This window comes from Dama dama, chromosome 15 (genome assembly GCF_033118175.1).
Source record: "Dama dama isolate Ldn47 chromosome 15, ASM3311817v1, whole genome shotgun sequence".
NCBI lineage: Eukaryota > Metazoa > Chordata > Mammalia > Artiodactyla > Cervidae > Dama > Dama dama.
In genome coordinates this window covers 90,087,118-90,101,302 of record NC_083695.1, presented here as the reverse complement: position 1 = coordinate 90,101,302, position 14,185 = coordinate 90,087,118, and the positions used below count along the sequence as shown (strand labels likewise).

The 14,185-nt window shown below is 50.6% G+C and overlaps 1 protein-coding gene across 9 annotated transcripts in view; it reads left to right on the top strand.

The window, feature by feature from the left end:
• The window catches only part of CTBP2 (C-terminal binding protein 2), a 169,583-nt gene that overhangs the window by 44,845 nt on the left and 110,553 nt on the right, over positions 1-14,185 (top strand). For all 9 annotated transcript variants that reach the window (XM_061162883.1, XM_061162885.1, XM_061162886.1 and 6 more), the window contains exon 2: positions 7,017-7,121. The gene's annotated coding sequence lies outside the window, so the exon portion shown is untranslated. The remainder of the gene's footprint in view (positions 1-7,016; positions 7,122-14,185) is intronic.

Genomic DNA, 14,185 nt, shown 5'->3' with positions numbered 1-14,185 from the left:
CTATAAAGACTGGATGTAAAGTTTGTGCCTGGAGGGCATGTTTCTTCTTGAAGTTGAAACTCTTGGACGTAGAGGTAATCATGAAGTGTTGATTTGACCTTAGGTGTCTTGATACTAGCGTAATTGTATCGGGACATGGAAAATTAACTTTCAGGGTCCCCATCCCCCCTCAATAAAGGGTAATTGTTTCCAAGCTAATTAATACAGTTTATTCATTATTAGGCAATCGTACATGGAATTGAATCCTGGGAAGGAACGACATGGCTGTAGAAGGGGAAGGCATCTCGGGTCACCGTGTTAACTCCATCTTGCCCAGCTTTTCCGTCTTTGGAGGACGTAGTCCTTCCCTGGTGACAACCAGTGCAGAATTCCACACTGTTTTATGCCTGGTGGGCCAGGTCTTTCTGGGGGCTGTGTTACTATTGAGAGGCTCGGCCCCACCCCCGGCGACTTGGGTCAGCCTGAGGTCCTGGTTGGGGTCAGATCACACTTGAGTGGCCCCCAAGTTCTGAGCCCAGGGGCAGAGGTGGGGGGGCTACATCCCAGCAGCTCCTGGCTCCTCCCACTCAACCCACCTCACCCTCTGCTGCTCAGAGATGCCCATCTGTGCTCCCAGCAGCCCCCCACGGATGCAGCTCTGGCCCCCTGGCCCAGTCAAAGTCCGAGATCATCTCTTTCTGTTGTGGATGATCGTAGGTCCCTGGATGTGGGGGTGAGCTGCTGAGGGTGGTCAGGTGTGAACCAGGAGCTGGTGGGGGTTGGGGGAGGGGTCCAGGCTATTCAGGGGTCCCATGAGCTGTGCTCCAGGAGCCCATGGCCTCAGATTGACACCTCTGTCTGGGTGTGCCTCTCTGGCCAGAGGACTTCATTTTGCTGATAGGGGCAGGTCGGTTCTGCAGGGCAGACATTTGGTTTCTCTGTGGACTTCTGGGTTCCATGTCTGCTTGAGGCTTTTCCCCGCCCACCACCCTTGAACTTGAGACAGTTCCGAGGCCCTGCTGTGGATACATGGGAAAGCCCCTGGCACCCACTTCCCATGCCCTCACATCCTTACTGTGACCCCATCCCGGAGGGTCACTCCCCTTTTGCACAGATTGACACGTGCTTGTGCGGCTGGTGTGTGCAGTGGGAACAGTGAGCAGGCTGACACAGGGCTGGCCTGGGGTGACCTTCAGGTCACCACGGCTCCCCAGGACTGGCTTTTGTCTAGAGCTGGGGCTCCGGTTCCGTGTCTGTTGAGATCCTCTTACTGCAGCCCATGGGCAAGTGAGTGGGTTCCTTCTGCCTGGGGCACAGGTGGGCTGCTGGATGCCCCGGGGTGGGGCCCTGCAGCTGTGGGCAGCTGACCAGCATTTCCGAGAGTAACTGTGCATCACTTCAGTCATACTTATTTTAAAAAGCTTTTTCTTTTGTTTTGGTATAGCCAGTTAACGATGGCTGTGATAGTTTGAGGTGGACAGCAAAGGGACTCGGCCGCACCTACACATGTATCCATTCTCCCCTAAACTCCCCTCCCATCCTGCCTGCCACGTAACATTGAGCGGAGTTCCCTGTGCTATGCAGGTCTTTGTTGGTTATCCATTTTAAATACAGCCGTGTGTACCTGTCCATCCCGAACTCCCCTAACTGCCCCTTCCCCTCATCCTTCCCTCCTGGCAACCCTGGGTCCATCCTCTTACGTCTGTGAGTCTGCTTCTGTTGTGTAGATAAGTTCACGTGTGTCATTTCTTTTTAGATTCCACATCTAAGGGTTGTCATGCGATAGTTCTCTGTCTCTGACTTCACTCAGGATGTTCAGTTGTAAGTGGGATAACAGTAGGCACCCCCTTGAGAGGGGTGCCTCGCAGCATCTGAGCCAAGAGAATGTTGACGAGCACGAAGCCCGGGATTCTGGACGTTTCTCCACCCAGTCTCTTGTTCCTTTCCTGAGCACAGCCTTGCCTCAGGACTCTCCCCATGGGGAGGGCGGAGACCCACCCTGCGTGGGGAGCGTGTGGGTCCCTTCGTGACCTGGCGAGGGTACTGGACTCTTAGGCCAAACGGGAACCGTTGATCTCATGATGCGAGCAGAGACTGGTTTGGTCCTTCGCGGAGGCTGGTGACGACACGCTCACGTCAGAGTCGCGTGCCAGCATCCGATGACCACTAGCATTTACTGAGCACTCGCTGGACCCTGGCCCTGTGCCGATCCCCCCAGGCATGATCGCTTCTAAAGGACCTGATCAGCCGTGAAGCAGACGCTGTCACCTCCATCTCAGATGGAACAGAGTCCCAGGGCCTTGGTCACCTTGACCCGCGGAGCCTGGGATTCTGCGTGGTGTCCTGTTAACGCCACGCTCCCCGCTCCGTTCCCCCCACTCGCCCCTCTAACTGCAGTAAATTCGTGATTGCCTGAGGGAAGAGTCTGTGGACTACTTTCTGGTTTTTTAGTGTTGCAGTACTAAATTTTTTAAATTCATTTTTGGGGACACTGGGTCTTTGTGGCTGCCCACAGCCTCTCTCTAGTTGGCAGCGAGCAGGGGCTACTCTGGTCGCGGCGTGGGGGCTTCTCATTGCAGTGACTTCTCACCGCACCCACTGGTTGCAGCGCAGGGGTCCTACTTGTTCCGCAGCATGTGGACCAGGAATCGAACCTCTGTCCCCCGCATTGGTGGGCGGATTCTTAACCACTGGACCAGCAGGGAAGTCCGGAAATACTAAATGTGAAGGGGGCCCCCTGGATCCGAGATAAGCACAGCGTGAAGGAGGGCAGGTTCCAGACAAGACCAGTGTTCTCTCTGCACCAGGGTTTCCTGCTTCTGTCCACAGTTACCCCTTGAGGACCTCTTCTGCTCACAGATGTCCAGGCCTTGCTTTTGCTCACTGGCCACCTTGTTCCTCCCAGCCAGAGGGAGAGGAACAGAGGTGCTTTCCTTGGAAGCCTGCCCCCGCCGCCCATGGCAGGACAGAGGACGGGCATTTCAAAGCCTCAGTGACCCAAATGTGAGTCTGACAGAGCAGAGAATCCAGGTGGGGTCCAGGCAGGCCCCGGCTGGTAGCAGAGCTGACGTATCAAAGCTTTAGAGGCATTAGAAATACTTCATCCAGAGTCAGTGCCGGTAAGTGGGCACTTTGTGATATCTGCCACAGGTAGTGTTGGGGGGGGGGGGTGGTCCCAGGGAGCCCATGCTGGGCTACCCGCGAGCCCGTCTTCTCTGTGGAGTGTGGACGGGGCAGGGCCTTCCTGCAGGCCACAGAGCAGAGCTCCGCAGATGCTCCTGAGAGCGCGAAGTTCAGGTGGGAGCAGACTGGTCCTCCTGGAACGAGCCAGGGCAGAGCCTCTCAGGCCCCCTTGCAGACCTTTTTAGAGTGCATCTCATTCAGTTTTAACACACACACACACACACGCACACACACTGTAGACCTAAAAGGTAATTTTCATATGCTCAATTCAGTGTAAGAAGAAACTAAAAGTCCAGGTGGTGGGGACCCTGCTAGGCAATGTGTCTCAATTTGTAAGTTTCCTGCATGAAAATCCCAGCCTTGGCTCAGACTCCGGCAGGGCCCTGGGGGCTGCCCCTTCTCGTGTGTGTGTGTGTGTGTGTGTGTGTGTGTGTGTGTGTGTGTGTGTGTGTGTGTGTGTGCGTGTGCGTGCTGCCCCTTCTCGTGTGTGTGTGTGTGTGTGTGTGTGTGTGTGTGTGCGCTGCCCCTTCTCGTGTGTGTGTGTGTGTGTGTGTGTGTGTGCTGCCCCTTCTCGTGTGTGTGTGTGTGCTGCCCCTTCTCGTGTGTGTGTGTGTGTCTGTGTGTGCTGCCCCTTCTCTTGTGTGTGTGTGTGTGTGCGCTGCCCCTTCTCGTGTGTGTGTGTGTGTGTGTGTGTGCTGCCCCTTCTCGTGTGTGTGTGTGTGTGTGTGCTGCCCCTTCTCGTGTGTGTGTGTGTGTGTGTGTGTGTGTGATCCCTCCCCTCTGGCCCTGGGGGCTGCCCCTTCTCGTGTGTGTGTGTGTGTGTGTGTGTTCCCTCCCCTCTGGCCCTGGGGGCTGCCCCTTCTCGTGTGTGTGTGTGTGTGCTGCCCCTTCTCGTGTGTGTGTGTGTGTGTGTGTGATCCCTCCCCTCTGGCCCTGGGGGCTGCCCCTTCTTGGGTGTGGGTGTGTGTGTGTGTGTGTGTGATCCCTCACCTCCCGTATGTGCGTGTGTGCACACACACGCTCACACCTTCATCATTATCGACTGTGCACAGAACACATTTGCCAAGTGATGTTTAATAGATTCACCCAGGTTATCGTACAAAAATAGATGCCCTTTCCCTTGGCCAGATGAAGCCGAGTCAACTTGGAGCTTCCTGGCATTTACTGGCCGAGGCCGAGTCATGTACTTGGTGGAACAGCCCGCTCAGGTTCCTGGGGTTGCTGGTTTAGGAGTGGTGGTGATTTTAATCAGCCCAGTCATTTCTGTGTCTTGTTGTATACTCCTGGAAGTTCTTAGAGGAATCCTGCCAAGAAAATTTCCCCTGGCGAATCCACAGGGCACGGCTCCCCGTTGTACTGTCATCAAGTATCTACGGAAACAAAGTGTTCTTGAATTTTTAGCCTTTCTGTGGCTCCAGCCTTTTTAAGTACTTCTTTTCCACCTTCAAGTAACAATGGGCACTCGCTTTAAAGATTCTGACAGTCTTCCAAGCTTTTTAATGTTCTTAATCCGCTAAAGGAGCTGTCACTGTTCACTTGGGTAGACTGCAGGCTCTTCCAAATTTTTGGCTTCAAATTCCATGGAAGGTCACCTCCTCTGTGAGGCCTTCTACACAGGTGAGGTTGTCTGTTCCCTATTTAATTAATTTTACTGTGAAGTATCAAGGAGAGAGTCTGTACCCACCACTAAGATCAGGTAGATTTAACATGTCACCTTTGTCGTCAGGCCTTAGTTGAAAAGAATGTTGCTGACATGCATGTGTGTACACACACACTTGTATGTTCTTGTTTAGTGGCTCAGTCACGTCCGACTGTTTTGTAGCTCCATGAACTGTAGCCTGTCAGACTCCTCTGTCCATGGGATTTCCCAGGCAAGAATACTGGAGTGGGTTCCGATTTCCTTCTCCAGAGGTCTTCCTGACCCAGGGATTGGAAGTCTGCATCTCCTGCATTGGCAGGCAGATTCTTTACCACTGAGCCACCTGGGAAGCCTTTTAAACATGTGTGTGTGTGTGTGTGTAAATATATTCTATATATGATAATGTATTTTATATAAGTAATTTTTTTTTCCAGTTAAATGTTTGATTTCCCACTGTGTTCCATGTTTGATTTCCCACTGTGTTCCAGACCTGGAGGGATTTGGAGATGAATGATGTGTAATCAAGACATTAAAATATTTTAGAGACCTGATGATGTGCAGAGTATGTTGCAGCATGGCAGGCAGACATGAAGGTGTTACACACGATGTCCAGGCGATGGGATTTGAAGGGTGGATGAGAGTTTGTTAGGCAGGTTCTCGCTGTCTCCAAAGGATTGTTTCCTTGGCTGTAATAGATACTTAGTCAACAGGAAACTGTCGTTAGAGGCTTGTGACCATTGAGAGCCTGTGACTGTCTTTCCCTTCCTAGCACTTCAGAGATTGGATGTCTCTGCTCTCCCCACCCACTCCCTTGAGTTGGAAAGTTTGGGTGTAAGGTAATGTGGGGCACAGTGGGAGTGAATTACTTCTTGAGTTTGGGTATATGCTAACCCTGACCATAGAGACCACCATGTTCCTGTTCTTGACTCAGTACTAATGGACTGGTGTCAGGGTTTGAACCTTCCTTACCTTAGAAAGAGACAGGAATATGGCGTTCTTTCTTTCTTTTTCTTTTAATTAAAAGAGTCTTTATTTATTTGGCTGTGTTGGGCCTTAGTTGCAGCATGTGGAATTGTTATTTGTAGCACTGGGAACTAATTCCCTGCTCAGGGATTGAACCTGGGCCCCCTGTATTGGGAACGTGGCGTCTTAGCCGTATGACCACCAGGGAAGTCTCAGGAGTGTGGTTTCTTTTGAATGGTTTGAAAAGTAGAGTGCAGCTGGGAAGCAGGTTACAGTAATTTCATACATTTTTAAAAAAACATCAATCAGCCGTTTGAATCCTGCTTGATTGTAAGGTGAGCCTGGAAATGGTCAGGGTCAGCTGCAACAGTTCTCTCTCACGGGACTTGAGAAGGACTGCCTGAAGACATGAACACCCCTGCCGCCTGGCACCTCCAGTGCTGCAGTTGTTTTCTGCCCTTCCTGGGAAAGGCACAGAGAAGACACGCCTGCCGCCCAGGTGTTTGCCTTTTCTCTCAGCCCTGGGAGTTGTAACTTCTGCGACCACCCCCTCTTTCTGCTCTGAGTGCGCAGGAAGTGGTTCAGATAATGTGGAAGGTCCCATATATTTCCTCTTCGTTCCACGTGTAGTAAAATAAATGTGAGTGCTGTTTAATGCATCACCTCGTTTCATATTGCATTTGCCAAGAAAGTGCAGTTTTATTGAACATTAGGATTGAATTCTTAACTGAGTAATCAATTTCAGTAGTAAGTTAAAATGCCTTCTATTAATGACAACTGCAACCGTTAATCAGTTACAGTGGATTAACAGTTGTCAGCATTTATGCTAATGGCACTTATAAACCATGGGATTCTGGTTTGCACTTTATAATTCCATATTTCTCAAACTGCTGGTAAGATGGTTTGCTTGAAGGTATTGATTGTTTTGTCCCTCTGCTTGCTACTTGGAGATGTAAAGAAGTTAAATGACATTTTCACGGCGATGACACAATATCACCTTCTGGTTTTGCACACTTGGCTTCGTGTCAAAATAGATGGAAAGAGATCATTTGTTCTGGTGCTCTACTGTTTAATTTGATCTGGTGTGTGACTAAAGCAAGACAAATAGTATTTTTAATGAAACCATTTAATAACCTCTGGTAGCTTAGAATCGAAGGCATTGGAAAAATGCAATTAAAGGATGGCTAGATGTAAACAACAAAGAAAGAAATCACTGCCTCAGCTCTACTGACCCATTTCATTTTGCTTTCAGGGTTTCATCGCCTTAAATGGTTTTGAACCAATGAAGCTGGATTCTCTTAAAAAAGACGGACAGCCCATCGTGTGAACTATAGAGTTTGTGGACAAATTTATGTTGGTGAGTTATTATAAAATGACTCCAGGTAAAAGTTCAGGTTTTTCAAAAACCCCCTTTGGAATGTGTTTTCAATTTGTTGATGACTATGGATCTCCAGCAGCCTCTGGATATTTCATTGGGACGTTTAATAGCGGGATCATATTGATTGTCTTTCAATTAATTGCATCTGGTATTTTCATTTATCAAACGCAAAATACATGTAATTAACTCTGAAGCAAAATACAGTTCAGTGTAGTGGTGTTGCTGCTGTCGCTGCTGCTATAGAGATAAGTCAACAGAAATTACACTAGGAAACTCGAGTCAGGATGGAGCCGTGTTAGGGCTTCTCGACATATTAATTACAAAGAATAAAAATGAATTAGGGAAATAGTCCCATGCCATGCTGAGTGGCTCGAGCAAAATGGTAGATGGACGTCTTTAGGAAGAAAGCAGCTTGCTGATGCTGGTGCATCTTTAATGAGCCAAGAGTCTGAGAGTTACAAACCTCCAGGATGTCCTTTCTTAATTTTTTGCCACAACCTCACAGGCCTGCAGGATCTTAGTTACCTGAAAGAGGAAGTGTTGGTCACTCAGTGGTGTCTGACTCTTTGAGCCCCCATGGACTGTAGCCCACCAGGCTCTTCTGTCCACGGAATTCTCCAGGCAAGAATACTGGAGTGGGTAGCCATTCCCTTCCAGACCCAGGGATTGAACCCGTGTCTCCTACGTTGCAAGTGGATGCTTTACCGTTACCTGGCCAGGGATTAAACCCATGCCCCCTGCAGTGGAAGTGTGGAGTCTTAACCGTTGGACCACCAGGGGAGTCCCCTGTAGGATGTCCTGAACATAGAATGATTTCTTTCTGATGGAGTGGATTAGGGATGTGGGTGTGTTGTGAGGAGAGCCTTCAGTTGTCGGCCCTCATGTGGCATGTGGTTGAGAAAATATTGATGGACAGACTTCAGTCCCCTTCCCACCACCAGAGCAAGGACTTGGAGTGGGGTGAGGGCATCCTGAGTTAATTTCAACGTGCCTTTAGCCATTTACCACAAAACCTTTACAGAGTCTCAAAGTGCCAACTTCTCAGAAATGATTGATTTTCATCCTGCTTGGGGGTGGGAGGGATTGTTCCTTGAGCTGACAGTGTCATTTTAAAGCCAGAAGAAAAAAGAAGGTGAGCAAACTTTCTTGGTGTTCTTTCTGTCGAGGCCCTGGGCTTACTCCCTGCAGTATTGAGTAGGACAGACCGTCTCTCAGCTCTGAGTCAGAGGCTCCCAAAGAGTCTGTGCAGCAGCGTCCCTGCCTGGGACTCCTAAGCAGGTCCCTGCATGCGGCTCTGGAGTAAATATTAGTAATAACACAGAAATACATGCTGCCTTTAAAATGTTAGCCTTAGGCGGCCTGGCTTTGATGGGTGGTCCTGCCTGGGCGTGAGGAACTGACCCTCAGTCTCAAGCCAGCCACGGGGGTGTGGCCCAGGGAGGGTCTCCCTGTACCGTTTCCCCCCATTTCCCGTGGAGGAGAGTCACTTGTGGGCCCTGGGCCTGCAGAACCTGCTCCCCAGCAGGTCCCTCTTAAAGGCCTTTATCTGTGAAATGAGTAGTTCTACTGCAGTGGTCCCCGTGAGCCCCCGCCTTGTATTGGGTTGGTCGGAACGTTTGTTCGGATTTTCTTCCATAACATCTTATGGAAAAATCCGAATGCACTTTTTGACCAGCCCAATAGACATCCAGAAACCTTTGCCAAGAGTCGTCTGAGGAGGCTGCCCGGCTGAAGGTCATAGCGGAGTGTGCAGGTCACAGAGGGTGACTTAGCAGAGAGGGCTCCTTAATCTTTGAACAAGTCTGAGTCTTTGTATTGAGGGGATGAGAAGCTAGAAATAATCGGTGAGCCTCCTTTGGGACAGTGGGACACGAGTGTGTCTGTTTTAGTCATGGAGGCCTCTCTCAACCATATACGCTCAATTTTGCCTTTTAAAGCCAATATTTCTTTCTTTTCTGGCCGCCACTCATTCTTCTCAAAGAAGCCTTTGTTTTAAAGACCCCATGTGCTGTAATCTGCCCTGGGTTCTCGGGCAGGGACGTCACTGCACACATTCTTTGTGGACCTGGGAAAGTTCTAAGACAGGGCTCTGGGGCTGAAGATGTGTTCAGCGGCTCACAGCAATGGAAATCCTTCAGGCTCCCATGCACGTCCAGTTCCACATCCAAGCATGGGCAGCACCCAACCCAAACATCAAAAAAATGGTTAAGTAATAGCGTTTTAATTTGACTCAACCTAATAATTGTGCCGCTGTGGGATCCTGTTGATCCATGATCTCTATGTCAGAGAGAGGAACATTCAGTTCAGTTCAGTCGCTCAGTCATGTCCGACTCTGTGACCCCATGAACTGCAGCACACCATGCCTCCCTCTCCATCACCAACTCCCGGAGTCCACCCAAACCCATGTCCATTGAGTCGGTGATGCCATCCAACCATTGAGGAATATTAACATGGGATAAATGCATCCAATGTTAGAATGAGATGGCAACACACTTCCTGATAACACACTTTTCCTGGGCACCTAGCATGCTCAGACAGTCCGCCTCGTATGATGGTTCTCGACTTACATGTTTTTAGCGTAATTTGGGGGAACAGGTTTTTGATAGCACGCTGGAAAAGCTCAAGAAGCTCAGCGTGACCCTGGAGTTGGCCCTAATTGGCGCATGGCCACCATGCCTAGAGGATGCCCCATGGTGTCCACGACCTCACCCATGGCATCTGTGGCCCTGTCGGCCTGGCTCCTTCCCAGCACTTGGCACCCTGCCAGCGGATCAACCTTTGCCCCCAGCCACCCCCAGGTATACTCGCAGGGTGGGGTTCGTCCCTGTCCCAGAAACGTGTGTTAGCTCTGGGCTCTTTTCTCCGGCTCATTCCTGCGCCCAGTACACTGTACCCCACTTTTCGGGTGGTTATGTACTCAGTCCCACCTGTAGCCCATTTGGGGCAGCATCTTGAATTGCAGCCCGAGAAAGGGACCCCATGTCGATTTCAACCTGAGAGCTTACCTGTTGAGATCTCCTTCTAGACATGTCTTTTTTAATGTGGGAAGGGGAGAAGGAAATAGATGAAAAACACAGTTCATAGCAAGCCGGTCTTGGAATGGCCAATCTGTGTGGTGCTAGAATCCTTTGTAGGTCTTTCTTGTCTTCTTGGTACATTTGTGCGTGTTCTCATGTAAGAGCGTTAATATTTCTAAACTTGATACTCTGGCTCTTGTGGATTTTTCTTTTCCTAACTTCAAACCAGACATTTCCACTTTCTCCCCAAAGGGGCTCCCCCTCTGTCGTCCGTAATGAACAACTCCCCACTACATTAAGATGTGTCGCACTTTGTCCTGCTTTTACTATCCAGCCTTGCAGTTGTTGCTTGTTTCGGTGAAAACCCCACATGCCCTCAGTTTGCTGACTTCTGGAACCAGCGTTAGTTCTCCCGTGGTTCGGATGGGTCCGTTGTTTCTTCTTGTGCCATTTTGTCATTAAGCCTTAATATTTGTAGCGGTGCCAGGTAACCTTGTAATTTCAACAAAAGTGTCGGGGAAAGAAATAAGTGCTTGTTGTCAAATGTCTACAACCAAGTGGAAACACAAATCACAGCCCTTAGCTTTTATTCTGTAAAGTGATGGTGGGGTAGTGGTGGCTGTGGTTTGGCAGACACGGCGGGGTATCTGGCTGCCTGCACCCAGAGAGGCGCGTGCGCTGCTTTATTTTGACAGATTGCGATAATGCGGTAGGAGAAGCTTGACCGGCCTCACAAAGCCCCAGGGAAAGGTGATCTGAGGTTCTCCAGGCGCTGGTGACTCAGAGGGGAGGGCCTCGCGAGCTCTGCCCTGGGGACCAGGCAGCTCTGACCCGAGTGCGACTTCAGTGACGTCGTCCCCAGTCATTAGGGTCTCTGCCCCGTTTCTGCCAACACAGCTTCCCTCTCCCCCGACAGAAGGGGAAAGGACTGCCTTACCCCAGAAGCAAATGCCTCCGCCCTGCAGCCACCCTGACTGCTGCTTCCCCGGGGCACTGGAGGGACCCAGCGCTGGTCACGCTGGTCTTCGGTCGTGGCCTCCAGGGTCCCCCTTGAGCTCTGGGTCTGCACAAGGGGCATGTGATCCTCCTCCAACTTTTAGGCTAGAGGCATGGCTGCCAACATCGGAAACCACAAACCAGAGCAAGATTCGCTGGGCCTTTCATCTCCGGGGACTCTCTAAGATGAGAAACAGCCAGGAGGCTGCGATCCGGGCGGCGGGGATGATGCCGATGGAACTGCAGCCTGCTCTCCGTGGAGAGAGGGGAGGGCCCCACTGGAGCTCTGGGTTCCTGCTTCTTGTCTGTGTTTCTTCCTGAGCCGCGGATCCAAGGGCCTGCAGGGGCTTTCTCTGGAAGGTGTTGGCTCAGCCCTTGTCTTTTCCTTCTAGAATTTCCAGATTCCTGCAAGGCTTCTTGGGCAGCCCCAGGGAGATCAGCCAGCCAGTCTCCTTGTTCTGTTTTCAAAGACTGTCCTTGTCCTGCTCACACGGGGTCAAGTCCCCGGCCCTCTCATTCTAGTAGGTCATTTCTCGGCTCTGTTGGTGCTGTTCCCCACCTCCTGCCCCTCCGGATTGATGGCTGGTTCTAATCCAAGTCTCTTCCCCAGCCAGGGAGGCACGGAACTTTGGCATCCGTGTGTCTGGAATATAGGCAGTCTGCCTCCTGCACTTCCTGGGGTTCCCGGCCGGGGAGGGACTCTCCTGAGCGGTTCTCCTGCCGGGCAGAGGCAGGGACGGGGTAGGGCCTAGCTGGGAGAGACTGCTTCTTGCAGCCCTCTGTCCTGGGAGGGACACGGGTTGGGTCATCACCAGGCACGCCATCCAGTGTTCTGCAGGGACAGGCTAAGTATTGGCCCTCTCTTCCCAAGACCCTGTGGCCTTGGCTGAGATCCTTATTTTATTAGTGAGTAATAATAGTATTAATTTGTTAAGTGATGCTGAGATGGTACGCCAGCACGTGGCACCCACGAGTAGACCTGGGACTCAGACTCCGACGGTGTAACCCCGATTCAGGGTTCCCTAGGTCCCCGCTGAAACACTTGAGTCCTGTGACCTGCTCCCTCCCAGCATACAGGATCCCTCTGTAGCGATGACTCTGTCAGGATCGCTCCTGGGGTCCGTGGCTCTCTGGGAAGTTCGTGTTCTCATGTGCATGCTGGAATCTGTTCCTGCCTCAGGCACTTGGTCCCTGGGAAGAGGGGGCTGACCGTGGGCTGGCTGGCTGTCCCCAGGGGCGTGACTGTGTGCGGGGGAAAACCCCTATGAGGCCAGCCGTGATGGGGATCTGGACAAGCCCGCACACGGGGATTCCTGCCCCTGGCCTCCCTGATAGACAGGAGTAGCAGCCCCAGGTTCTGGGACCGCCAGCGGTGGTCATGGGTCTGATCCTTATCATCATTTCCCTGGAACTGGGAGCCAGGTGTGTGTGGGAGGGGAGAGTGGATGGAGGTAAGGACCTGCGACAGGGTTAAGGCCAGGCCCGCTGATGGAAATACTTTATGTTGACTGTAAGTTTCAGGTTGAATGGGTGCATGTCAATATGTGAATGGGTGGGGAAATGGACTTTCTCGTATAAACTTGTTTGGGCCTCAGGCAAGCATTTTGTGTTGTGATCAATCGGAGAGGAAGAGGTTATTTCTTTGTATAGATATTTTTGTCGAGCATTTATGTTACCACTGCTGCTGTAACTATTTCTAGAATGCATTGGGCCAGTTAAACATCTTTTTAAAATACAGTCTTAGTTTTGGGCCCCTTTGGTGGTCATTCCATCTAGATCTTTGTGGAGGAACACACAGCACCTCCCCAGGTTCAAGTGTACATCTGGCCCTGCTTTCAGCTTCTCAGCTGTAAACACCAAGGAAATACTCCATAGCCCAAGAACCAGTCCACATGACGCGGAAAGATCCAGGACACCGTATACTTTCTGAAGTAAGGCTTTAGGCTCTAGTGGCTGGACTTCAGTCGGCCGAGGTGGAAGTGGCTTCCCCCTGCTCTCCCTGCTATCTTAACACATGGTCGAACACATTTGCTTTATTGACGGTTGATTCTTTTATTTTTGGCAAACTTGGCAACTCCCACCTGGCCCCATGCTGTTAAAAATAGTTTTTCTGGTTAACTAAAGGCATTTGCAATTCATTCTTCCACGTAGCAATTAAGATAATTCCCTTAGACTCTGTACCAGTTAAAAATAAATAGGAGGTTTTAAAAGAAAATGCCTTGTAATCAGTCGGTTTGTGTGTGCGAGCAGATGGGTAATACTTGAGAATGTCCGCTGTGAGTGGACTCCTGTGAAAGGGGGTAAAATGCAACATTTTTCTGTACTTCTCTGAAGCAGCAGCCCGAACAGTGACATTTATACATATTTTATAACGTGGTTTCTTTAAGCAGAGGGCTCAAACAAATCAATTTCTCAGCAGTCTACTGTTTAAAGGCAACAGCAGCAACCTGTGGGGTAAGTTAACAGAAGCTGTTAAAATTAATTATATTTGTCAAAAAGATAGAATGTTCAGAGAAAAATGTGAATATGCGGGGTTAAAAAACAGACCATGGGCGAGGAGCATTTCCGAGCCTCTGATCCTGGTATTTAATTTCCATCTCTTCATGCGTCTACCGATCGGCCCCGGTGGCTCCCACCCGGGACCCGCTTTCCAGTCTTTCTGCAGGCTGACGGATGGATCAGATGTCCTCGTGAGCTTCCTCAGATCTGCTTAGGGCAGCCTTGATTTGTCGGACAGTACTGTGCTGTCCTTTAGGATAGGCGGTTTGCAGAAAATGAGTCTAGGTGCAAAGATATCTGGTTCCTGTGTCTTGTAACTCAACACCTGGTCTGTGGTCGCCTCCCCTTTTCCGGTTCATCGTGTACGTTGTTGAACTCAAAGGAAACCTTTGTTGGCCAGGGCAGGGTGTAACCTGCAACTCCTTGAAAAATTCAGCTGAAGCAGTACAGGGCAGCACTTGGGTTCATGGGGTCCAGAGGGAGGCTGTTGTTGGCTGGGTGGGGCTTTCATTCCAGGTACTGGAGCCTCAG